This window comes from Echinops telfairi, unplaced genomic scaffold (assembly GCF_000313985.2).
Source record: "Echinops telfairi isolate 266 unplaced genomic scaffold, ASM31398v2 ScPeMD7_34;HRSCAF=130, whole genome shotgun sequence".
In the NCBI taxonomy this organism is placed as follows: Eukaryota; Metazoa; Chordata; class Mammalia; order Afrosoricida; family Tenrecidae; genus Echinops; species Echinops telfairi.
Window position 1 is genome coordinate 3,549,991 of NW_022103931.1, and position 10,307 is coordinate 3,560,297.

The 10,307-nt window shown below is 42.8% G+C and overlaps 1 protein-coding gene and 1 non-coding gene across 2 annotated transcripts in view; one reads left to right on the plus strand and one right to left on the minus strand.

Annotated features, from left to right (window-relative positions):
- Positions 1–388: 388 nt before the first annotated feature.
- On the minus strand, positions 389–519 carry LOC115869672. Its single transcript, XR_004046319.1, has one exon. It is a non-coding gene; the product is annotated as a small nucleolar RNA SNORA69 (small nucleolar RNA).
- Positions 520–4,816: 4,297 nt separating this feature from the next.
- ERCC6L (ERCC excision repair 6 like, spindle assembly checkpoint helicase) overlaps positions 4,817–10,307 on the plus strand; it is a 31,706-nt gene continuing 26,215 nt past the window's right edge. Inside the window, exon 1 of the mRNA XM_045290241.1 lies at positions 4,817–4,877. The gene's annotated coding sequence lies outside the window, so the exon portion shown is untranslated. The remainder of the gene's footprint in view (positions 4,878–10,307) is intronic.

Below are 10,307 nucleotides of genomic sequence, written 5' to 3' on the forward strand. Positions count from 1 at the left end.
GTTTCCTATTAACAAGACTGTTTGGAGGATTAAATGCAATGGTGGGATTTAAATAATTTAACATCCGGTTCGCTGCCCTAATGACTGTTTTAAGTATAAAAAAATGATATACTAAAAGATAGCTTATTACTTCATGCAGTTAATATTTAAATAAGAACAAAATTTTACAAATTACAATAAAATAACAAATTAGATTATGTTATGAGTTTTCAAATATTAATGAAAAATTAAATATTTAATATTAAATAATGCCTTAAAAAAACCAATAAGACTGTTATTTGAGACCTTTCCATATTGCTTTTTGATTGGCGGCCTCCCTTGCCATATTCTTTGCTTTTAACTAAACATCATCGGATGTGTGATTTATTTATTTATGATTATTATTCATAATTGTATGTGCTAACTGGTCATGATCTCACCTGAAGAGGCAAAACCAGAGCCGGCCAACATGGCTTTTTCTCTCAGTAGGATAATGGCAGGACTTCCACTAACAGAAGTACTGTAATTGCAGCCTGCTTTGTGTGATTTATCTTTAACCATCTTTTCTCTGTAGGAGTAGGATCCCATTTCTTTAGAAGTGGGGCAATTAAATAATAGTCATTGTGCTTGATATATTAGAAACAAGTGACTTCTCTTCTCTGAGCATATTATGCCCATCTTTGAAAAACCCTTTCCACTTCACTGAACTTAGAGCAACTGTTCTGACAATATGTTCAGCTCTTTGAACACTTTCAGGAATTGCATAATTCACTCATAATTCTCGTGGGAATTTGTGGCATACAGAAAGCTGAAATGAATGAAAGCATGTTACCCTTTGGTTGCCCGGCACTCTTTCTCTTTACGTTATACATTCTTTTACTGAAGTAGCAAACAAAAGAGAATCAAAATGTACTTTTCATCAAAAGTATTCCAAGTTTTATGAAATGAATAAACACATATTACAAACATAGTTCTAATTTTTTATACCTGTGGATGGAATGAACATTAGAATATGCTGTTGTACAGATGAACATTAAAAAAGAGTAAGGAATGCAAATTTGTGATTTCCACATCGAGCAGCTAGATAATGGGAGTTTTCTTTTAGAAAGATTCCTAATTACAAGTGCCATTTTAACAACCCGTTTGCTGAATTTAACAAAAAATTAGGTATCAGCTCTGCCACACCAGTGCAAACTGGCTAAATCCCACCCCTGATTAAATGTATATATAGTGTCGAACAAAGTCTGGTACTTAAGTGCTGTATCAGTAATAGCTACTGCTCTTATTCTGTTTTATCCATGCCCATTCATCTATTCTGAGCTCCCCCACAAAACAGCAGTACCAAGGATCTGGCCCCTATGAGTTGGAATTGACTTGGCAGTGAGTGAGTGAGGTCTCTGGGTGTGGGTGACTATAATTCTCAGATTAGTTAAAAAAATATTATGGAAAATTCGAACACACATAGAAGTAGATGGAAGAGGGTAATGGAGCCCTGTAACCAGTTTTAATAATTATCAATATTTTGCTAATCTTGTTAATTTATCCCCTCTCATTTTTCTTCTTACCGGGGTATTTTAATGTACATCTCAGGCATCACATCACTTTGAAACTACTCAAATAATGGTAGTATAGTGGTTATGCATTGGGTCGCGATCCCTATAGCTGGCAGTTCAAAACCACCAGCCACTCTGTGGGCGAAAGACTGGGTTTTCTACTCCTTATAAAGGGTTAAACTCTTGGAAACCCACAGGGGGTTGCTATGAGGCAGCATTGATTTGATGACAGTGAGAAAACAGATGAGGAATGGAAAAAGCAAACAAACCCATTATCACATTTAAACAAGTTAACAATAAGTAGGAAGGACTTTGAAGCAAAACCTTTTCACGGTGAATTAGTGAAGGTTTTCAGAGCACAGCATAGTTTTACATTCAACATTTAATACACATTCTGATATAACTCCCCCAGTGCACTCCCCCAGATGCACCAACGCTTAGTTTATCTTACTTCCTCCTTGTTTCCATTTCCTGTTTTTATTCCTCCCGCTTTCCCAACCATCTGAACTTTCTCCTGGAGTGAATGCTGCCCTTTTGATCTTAAATGGTTGCTTATTCTAACACAGAGGTGAATTCAGTTCCAGACTTGAAGGGCGAGGGCCACAATCTTGGGGTTCCAACCAGTCAGTCTGGGCTCTTTTAAGATTTTGAGTTCTGTTTAGGGAGAGTTTTAAAAATTCCATTCTCTTGAGAGAAGTTCATGATGGGGGTACCCTCACCTGGGGATAGATGTTGAACATATAGATGTTGAACAAAGAGAATGTTGAACAAAGGCAAAGAGAGTTAATATCTGGAAAGTGCCTTGAACAGGGCTTGGGATATACTGAATGGGATAAAGTGGTTAACTATTATTTTGATTCCCTCTTATGCATCTGCCTAGCTATTCCCTCTACTCCCTCTTCCCAGCCCCTCTCATTTCCAGACTGTGAATGTGGATGACCTTTTACAAAGGAGGACCAAAGGAAAGGCCCAACATGGGTTTTTCCAGATCACTGGTGCCCTGGGGTGGGAGGTGGGACTCCAGCAGGCACTGAGAAGGGCCCAGAGGAAGCAATGGCTATAGGGAGAGGGGAGGAGCACCATTGTTGGAGAGTTTGGTGGCTTTAAAGAAGGGCAGCCCAGCAGCCATGTGGCAATGGGGCTGAGAAAATCCAGTAGGCAAATGGCAGGTGAGTGGGAAGGTTGGTTTTTTCCTTCTCAGTAATCCAAACCTTTTTGGATCATGCTAGCTGGGGAGCAGTAGCCCTGTAGCATCCTGAGGAAGTTCTCTTGAGCTCCATTGTTTAGAGTGGGAGGGGTAGGTGCTTGCAACAGCAACTAGTCACCTATTTTGCATCACCTTGAGTTCTAAACAGTTTCAAGGACATGAGGGATGGAGGCAGACACCTCTTTCTTATCTAGGAAATTCTCTCCATCAGCTTTTTCACCACATTCATCCTTTAAGACTCCAGACACTATTCCGATTGATAGCCGGGCACCATCTGCTTTCTTTCCCACACTTCGCAGTGACATCCTTATCTTCAATGATCTCTTCATAAAGGCGAGTATGGAGCAGGGCCAAGTTATCAGAACTAACTACTTGCGGATTAGGGCTAGAATTAAGTGGGGGCCCAGAATCCATCTGCTTGTCCCTGGGTTATGAACGACTCTGGTTTACTTTGTCATATTATGACACAAAGAAAACCAACAAAAAGAATAACAAAAACAAACAAAAGGCAGAAAAACAATAACCAAAGAAACAAAAAAAGAAAAGCATTGTCAATCATCCCCCTGGGGTATACGGGGATTGCACTGATAACATCAATAATTTATGGAATGACACAGAATTGAAGATTCTGTTGATATGAGGAGTATTCAAGGACAGTGCAAGTGGGAGCAGCAATCCATGAATTGTTGCTTTCTTTTTATCTTTCTTTTATTTTTCTTAAATAAATCATTTTATTGGGGGCTCTTACCACAATCCATATATCAATTGTGTCAAGTATATTTGTACATATGTTGCCATCATAATTTTCAAAACATTTTCTTTCTACTTGAGCCCTTGGTATCAGTTTCTCCCGCCTCCCCGCCCCCACCCGTGAACCCTTTATAATTTATAAATTAATTTTTTTTTCATATTTTACACCATCCGCAGTCTCCCTTCACCCATGTGTCCCTGTTTGGCACGGAGGGGTGGGGGCCGCTGTTGAACGTCGATCATTGCCATTGGTTCCCTTTCTTCCCCTTGGTGCTAGGGGAAATTTTCCTGTATCATTTCTTACAAGGACAGATCCTTGCCTATGAGATTAAAACCTCTCACATTAATGCAAGGGCAGCATTGAGGTACTAAATATACGGTGGGTCTGGGTCTTCTTGCATTGGACACCCACTAAGCCAGGAGTCCCACCCAAGGTCCAATGACTGCCATTTCCACTGTAACACAATTTTTGTTGGCACACGCCATTTAAGCAATGCTCAAGCTAACCAATGAAACTCAATTGCCATATTTTCCTTTTGAAAATGTGACAGGATCTTAGTTGAAGCTTTTGAAGAAACAGTGAGCATATGACTTATTATTTCTTAAATGAGCGCTTGGGTTTGGCTATTAAAGCTCCTTCTTCACTGTGGTTTAAGTAAAGGAGAGTTTGAATTCAAAACATGCTCAGATTGGCTAGCAGGGGAAAGATGCTGTCTGTGGGTGAAGGGTGAGCAGGCTACCGGATGACTTCTCTTAGGACCCATTAAGATCACAGGCACACACACTTATTCCTCTACCCCACACCACGCACACATTTCCTTGCACGCTCACCTACATTCAACTTCCACATACCCCACTTCAGCAAAACAAAAAACAAAACAAACAAGCTCACTGCCATCGAGTCGATGCCACTCATAGTGACCCTACAGGGCAGGGCAGAACTGTCTGTGAGTTTCTGAGACTGCGACTGTCAGTGGAAGTAGAAAGCTCCGTCTTTCTCGCCAGGAGCGGCAGCGGTTTCGCACTGCGGACTTTAAACTCGTAACCACGACGCCACCATTGCTTCTCTACCTTAAGCCACACTCCTCCCCAAAATGAGGAATTCGCCATTGCAGCGTTTGGATTGGAAATGCGCCGCGTGGGCCGCGATCGCCTTCTAGCGGCCTAGCGCGTCGATGCAGGTCAGCTACCCTCGTGGGAGGGGCACAGGCAGTGCGCCGGTTGGCTCCGCCCACTACGCGTTCGGCGCGTGTGCAACGCGGGAGCGAGCGAAATTCAAACCCCTAGTCAAGGGAACGTGGGCTATCTAGGCCGAGCGCAATGGAGGCGTCCAGAGGGTTTGCGGAAGCCGCGTCCTTGAGCCCAGAGCAGACCGCTCATTACCTGAGGTAGGTGGGGGCCGCCGTGCGGGGCTAGCTCTGAAGGCCCGTCCCGGGGAGGATCGCGCGGTTTTCGGATCGCAGAGCGGAAACTGCAGAGGCGGGGCCTTGGGGAACGTAGCCCGCGCTGCGCGCTCTCGAGAGCGGGATGTGTTTTCAAAGTCCCGAATGCCCGCTCCCCCGCACCCCCCCCCCCGCGCCCCATTATGGTCAAATAACCCGTGATACGAGTTCCTTTCGGGCTGGGACTCCTGCCCAGATCACTTGGTAAAGCACTTCTTTAGTCTTTCTACCAAGCCCCAGGGCCAAAAGATTCCTGCCGCCACTTGGTTTAAATCTCTTGGGGAAGACGGGCAGATAAATCAGTAATTGCTGTAATGCCTGAGAAGCACTACAACCGGTAAATGTCCATAACATAACTGGTATAATGCTCATAACAAAATCAGCCTGAAACTCAGGTTGAGTGAATGTAGCGAGCAAATAGCGAGTAAGGGTTGCCGGGGGAGCTGCTCTCAAGGAGTGCAATAACGAAGAAAATGTGTTGAACTTGTTTGGGGTAATAGCAATTATGCAACATTGCACAACACTGCTTGATGTGACAGAACTCATGAGTAGTATGATGCCTGCATTATGTCCTGATAAAATGACTTGGGGAAAAAAGTATAATAGTGTGTTGGTACAGAGGAAGGAATGCCCGATTACAGATACTGGAGATTTGCTGAATAGTGAGTGAACATTCATCATATGGATGGTGGATTGGGGATGTTTTTGATTTTTGGCTGAGAGGGTTTCAAAACTTCATCGAAAACGACGTTATCTTTTCATTTCATTTTCCATGAAAATGTTGACGCTCCCTCGTTTGAGAGGTGATGGTGCCCTGGGTGCTGTTTGTAATCTGTAGTATGGCATTGCTAGAAAGCAAAGTAGGAGGGAGGTGGGCCCAAATTGAGTAAGAGAGTTAGGATGCTGGCCTAAGGGGAGTATACCTATCCTTTGGGGGACAGGTACCCTCAGAGCCTAATGGGATGGGTCCTGGGTGCCACTTGAGGTGAGGCACCAATGAGCAGTTTCTGTCCACAATCCCTGTTTGATCCCCAGCTGTGAGATATCATTCAGCAATTTAAATCTAATTGCTAACCACCATGGGTCCACAAAGGAGCCCCGGTAGTCTAGGGCAGTGGTTCTCAACCTTCCCAATGCTGCTGAGACCCTTTAATAATACAGTTCCACATGTTGTGACTCCTCCCAAACATAAAATTATTTTTGTTGCTACTTCATAACTGTAATTTTGCTAATGTTATGAATTGGGTGACCCCTATGAAAGGGTCGCTCAACCCCCAAAGGGGTTGCAACCCACAGGTTGAGAACTGCTGGCCTAGTGGGTTACCCATGGGCTGCTTACTGCAAATCCTTCAGCTGCTCGCTCTTCAAGCGAGAGCTGAAACTTTCTGCTTCTATGAAGATTTACAGCCTTGGAGACCCAAGGGTACCGTTCTGTTCAGTCCTACAGGGTCACTGCGAGTCAGAATCGACTTGCTAGCAGGGAGTTTAATTTGGTTTTGGTTTTTTTCAGTGCCTCCACTTTCAGTCAAACAGTAGACAGGCTTGTAAAGTGAACACGGATCCCTGGGGGTGCAATGAATTAAGTGCCTTACTGAAATGTTGGAAGTTTGAACCCCGTGAGAGATGGGGCAGCCTGCTTCAGTAAAGATATGCAGCCCTGGAAACACTCGAGCTGGATTTCTTGGCCTTGTAGTTTTGATCTTGGGAGAAAAATGAGGCTTTCTACCCCTGAAAAGATTCATAGTCTCTGCTCTGTGCTGTTGGGCTGCTTTGAGTTGGAATCAACTGGATGGCAGTGAGGAAGTGTCGATAGAGCCAGGATTGGCTGGCAGGAGTGGAGTTATAAGGTGGACAAGTACAGAAGAAAGGTGTGCATGCATTCCTTAGAACAATTGGCCACAAGAGATCAAAAGGGCAGCATTTGCTCAGAGATGAATCTCAGAAAGTCAGATGGCTAGGAAAAAACAAAGGGAACACGGAAGCAGAGACAGGAAGTGGAAAGAGAACTGTTTACATTGTAGGGATTGCAATCAATTGTACAAAAAAATAGTGCATGAGTTGTTGAATGGAAAACCAGTTTGCTCTGTCAACTTTCACCCAAATCACAATAAACCAGGAAACAACAACAGATACCTCACTGCCATTGAGTCAATTCTGACTCATGGCCACTCGATAGGGCAGGGTACAACTTCCCTGTGGGTTTCTTAGACTATAATTCTCAATGGGGGTAGTAAGCCTTATCTTTCTCCCGAGGAGAAGAGGTGGTTTGGATCTGTTGAACTCCAGGTTAAGCAGCCTAACATGTAACCACTACGCAACCAGGACCCCTCAATTACAATAGAGTTTAAAAATAATCACTCCTCGTAGGTGTAATTTTTTTCCATACCTTTGAAAGGTTGGAGATCTGCTTTCTAAATGTTTTATTGGCTGCCAAGGGAAGATTGACTGAGGGCTAGAAGGCCATTTGGAACCTGTTGTATTTTAGATGAGGGCCTCTGGTTCTGAAAGTGCCTAATGTCCCCAAAAGGAATTAAAAAGGAATCCTTGGATGACAATGAGAGTTCAAGATACATTTGTGGGATCTACATAGGAAATAAGCCTCTGGTGATTTCCTTCTACCCATAATGAGGGATTGGAGGAAAGTGGTTATTAAACAGTGCATTGGAGAGATGACTATAGAAGATCGAAAGGATAAACCTGACTTGAACGGCTAAAACCTTGTCAGTTGATCCCCCTCTGATGCACGATTGGGCTTGATCTGGTTTTCAACATTTTCTGTGTTTCTTTGTTTTTCATACTGGGGTTTATCAGATGTATTTTGTCATTGGGGGTAACCCTCTTGAATTTGTGTTACATGTTTTTTGTTATAAGAAACCCAGGATTGATGAACCTATAGAGACAGCAAGTAGAATAAGGGTTCCTGGAGGGTACAGTGAGGGGGGGGTGAGGTAAAGGGGAGCTGATACCAAGGAGTTCAAGAAGCAAGAGAATGTTTTGAAATGGATTGTGATAGTAATTGTACAATATTGCTTGATGTGGTTGAACTATTGTGGTCATTACATAATTTCATGCCAACTTGATAAATTAGTGCAGGGGTGGAGTCTAGCCTGTCAACAACTCAGAGCCAGATGATGCCTCTATGTGGGCGTGGCCTCCTCATAAGGATTCTGGGAGCTTCCTCTCTCTTGAGTCTACCATCAGAAGAGGTGGGCCAGACTCTCTCTGCTGCATCTTCCTATTGAGGAGCCACACTCAGAGAGCTGGAGGAGCCAGGCCTGAGATGCTTCTACCAGCATTGCATTGCTTCCACAAGACTTTCTATCCACCAGCCTGTGATCTTCCTGCACTTGGCATCGTTGAATGTGCTGTGTGAGTCTGCAGAGGAATTTATGGACTAGTATCAGACATATGGGCTAATATTGGACTTAAGGACTTGACCTGAACTGGGCTGGGATGGCTTCTCAGTATACAATTGCTCTTTGATATAAAGCTCTCTCTTCTCTAGTCAAACCGGACAAACAACTATGGAAAGATATGATATCTGTTTTAACTTCCAACTGGTTTTGGTTTTGGGAAAATAAAAAATATAGGTGGAAAAGGAATAATTAGAGATAGAAATCGACAAGAGAAGTGGTATCTGCCACTGAACACAAGGGGAAGGGAAATTTCAAGTGGTCAATGGTACTAAATGCAGCAGAAAGATCAAGAAAGCTAAAGACCAACAACGAGCTGTTGGATTTGGCCATGTGGAGGTCATCAGTGCCCTTGGTGAAAGAACAGGTTCAGTAGAGTAGTTGAGTATAGGCCAAATTGCAGTGTGTTGAGTTATGAATCCTAGTTGTGTGTACCTTCCAATTGGCAGCAAAGCAGTTTTTCATATTTAAAATCGGTGCCTTAGATGAAAATTTACACACAGCAAATTAGTTTTCCATTTAATAATTTAAAAAGTCCTGGTATCATAGTGGGCTATGCCCGTTAGGCGACGAACTGCAAGGTGAACAGCTCTAAACCTCCAGCAAATTTCCATTTAGAGGAATGGAAAAAACCCAAACCACAGTCACTACCTTTGAGTTTGTGCCAACTCAGTGACCATATATAGGACAAAGTAGAACTGCCCTTGTGGGTTTCTGAAACCACAGTAATTCTTTTTGTTTTTAACAGTTTTATTGGTGCATAATTTATGTAGAATACACTTCAATAGTTCAGTCCTTCAGTCACATCGAGGAGAATTGTACAATCACTACCACATCAATTTAAAAACACCTCCCTATGGTTTACTTACCTTTAAATGAGTTGTACAATCAGAGTCAGTTCTAGTACTTTCTTCCGCCTCCCATCTTCATTTCCCACTCCCAAAATTCCCCTTCCCTCCTTCTCACCCACTCCCCATCCCTGCATCCCCTATCAACCTCTGCATCAGTTGTTATCACTGTGCATCCACTCCTCCTGTGGGTCACCAACTGGGAAACCCAACAGAAACAATAAAAACCACATTCAAACTAAGGTGGTAAGGACCAAATAATAATAAAATGAAGAGCAAAGTACAAATAATGAGTAAGAGAGGAAAGACCTTCATTAACATTCTAAAAGCCAGGGAAAGAATTTCTGTGATGGAACAAGTAAGAGATGCTTACACCCAGAACCACTTCAGGTCGGGTCTACAGGGAGGTCATCTGGCCAAGTGTCGAGTTAGACTGAGCATATTCAGGCTTTCAGTGGTCTCTGCCTGACAGCAAGGCAGTTCGAGACTAATGTCCTTTTGTGAAGTCTTTTTAATCTTCTCCTGTTTCCTGTAAACCTACCACCTAGAGTCTCCCGTTAACATTTCTTGTTTTATCACATCATCCTTGTTCTTGCAATTTATCCGTCCTACCAATCCATCTTATTTTTAATGCATTAGAAAGTAAATGGCAGATATCAGGATACTTCTTCGTAAACTCCTCAGTGTACTTCTTCCTAAACACTGGAATTTAATATTTTAGGTCCTTTTAAAGAGGCAAAATTTATATAAAGACATGCACAGTTTTCCCATGTGTAGTTGGCGGGTTTTGACAAATCCACACACCAGAGTAAGTGAAATCCATACTGAACATCACATCTCAGAACTTTACCTACACTCACTCCTTCACCGTCAGCTCCTCACCCACCACCGCCAGAGACAACCACTGTTTCAGTCTTTTCCACCGGAAATTATTTTTGCCAGAACTTTACATTTTATTAGTGAGTAAAAGTTCTTTATGTGAATATACCCCAGTTTGTTTCTCTGTTTTTATGTTGCAAGACTTCTGGGCTGTTATGAAAAGCAGTGTTTCTTTTGCGTCTTAGATGTCATTTCATAAATAAGAGCTCATTGTTAACTAGTCATCCGTACTTGCT